Below are 2202 nucleotides of genomic sequence, written 5' to 3' on the forward strand. Positions count from 1 at the left end.
AGATACTATCCCCTGCAGGGCTCTCAATCCTTCCCCCAACTCTTCCATAACACTCCCTGAGCTGCTGCCCTGATGCTTGACTGTGGGTCTGACTCTGCATCTGTTTCAGTCATCTGCTGTGTGGAGCCTCTCAGAGAACTGTTATGCTAAACTTGTTTCATGCATGTTCTTTTGGGTCTGGGTTACCTCACTCAGGATGATATTTTCTTGTTCCATCCACAAATTTGCAAAATTTATGTTTTTGTTCTTCGCAGCTGAATAGAACACTATTTCATTGTGCAAATAAACCACAATTTCTGTATCCATTCTTTGATTGAGGGGCATCTGGGTTGCTTTAAGTTTCTGGCTATTAAGAATAGAGCCGGTATAATTATAGTTGAGCAAGTGACTTTGTGGGATGGTGGGACATTTTGGGGGTATATGCCCAGGAGTGGTCTAGGTGGGTCTTGATGTAGCACTATTGCCAATTTTCTGGGAAACTGCCAGACTGATTTCCAGAATGGTTGTACAAGTTTGCACTCCCACAAGCAAAGAGGAGTGTTTCCCTTTCTCTACAACCTTACCAGCATGTGCTGTCACTTGAGATTTTGATCTTATCCATTCTGATTGGAGTAAGGTAAAATCTCATGGTTGTCTTGATTTTCATTTCCTTGATGACTAAGAACTTTCAACATTTCTTTAAGTGCTTCTTGGCCATTTGAGATTTCTCTGTTGTGAATTCCCTGTTTACTTCATCTTTTTTGTTTTAATTTTTATTTTTAATTTTTATTATTTTTATTGTTTCTTTCTTTTTTTTTTCTTATTCACGTTGTATCCAGCTCACTGCACCCTTCCAGGTCACCTCCTCCCACAGTCCTTCCTACAAACCTCTTTCTCCTTCTTTTCTGAGGGGGTGAAAAAAATCATTAATTCTAAAATAAGTGCAATTAAATTGTACTGAATATTTATCACAGGCACAAGTTTTGTTTCCCACTTTGTTTCATATCTTAGAACATTCAAACCTTTGGAAATATATTTTACACATTCATATAATTTCTACTATTTACAAAATTATAACAACATGTAAAATTGGATGAGTCAGCAATGGTGAGTTGGCTCAGTGGATAACTTTTCTTGCAGCCAAGTCTGATGACACTTCCTTGATCTTTAGAATCTACATGGTGAAAACAACAACTTCTTCAAGCTGTCTTCTAACCTTCACCTGTGTGTTTTCTCATTTAAATATACACACATACACATATTCACACATACATACACACACAAACACACACCACTCTATACAAAGCAAATAAATGAATTTAAAAGAGTTAATGCTGATTATGAGTTAACCCACTCACAAAATATTGACAGCCAGTGCAATCCCAGCCCTGGTACACGATGACAAAAAGAAGCATTAATGCATAATTAGAATTTCATGAAATTCTCATGAGCTCTACTTATTTTACATATTTAAAAATTAGAAATAATTATAGCACATGGCTGAAAAATCATGCAAACATATAATGTATTTGCAAGTATACATTATATAGTCCTAAAATAATAAGCCTATTTAAGAATTTTAAATTCTGAAGCCAGTACTTTGGTTATCAAAATTATCATTAAGTAGCTCATGATTCTCAGCCTTTGCCAAATTCTTTTTAATTAAACCTAAAGCAAAAATTCATTTTAGTGACTCTGATATCTAAAATATACTATATATTATAACTTTATAATTTTAAATTATACATGTATATTGTGCTTCTCAAATGCAAAATATTTGCATATAGCTTTTATCAGATATAACATACAAAACTGATAACCAACGTAAAACAATTTTAAAAGAAATAATTAATAATCTTGAAGAACTTCTTATGAACTCAGTTTCTTTTAGAACAAGCAAGATTATCTGCAATTTATCTGAGGGACCCATAATATGAACCTGTGCTTCATCCACCATAGCACAGAAAGAGATGCCCCTCTCAGGTTTGTATCTCCAAAGATCAAGACACAAGAGTGTCCTGAAGGAAAAACTGCTGTAATAATCTCACAGAACCTGATATAAAGAATGTTCTTCAACAACTCACTCCTCCAAATTTGCACGGAAAGGGCCAGAAAGAAAACTATACAGAGAAGGACATAGGTGATCATGGTTTGCGACTTTGATGTGGGCATTGGCAAGGGCATCCCGGCATCTTTGTGCATGCTGTTGCATCTTCTTGTAAT

This window comes from Mastomys coucha, unplaced genomic scaffold (genome assembly GCF_008632895.1).
Source record: "Mastomys coucha isolate ucsf_1 unplaced genomic scaffold, UCSF_Mcou_1 pScaffold20, whole genome shotgun sequence".
In the NCBI taxonomy this organism is placed as follows: Eukaryota; Metazoa; Chordata; class Mammalia; order Rodentia; family Muridae; genus Mastomys; species Mastomys coucha.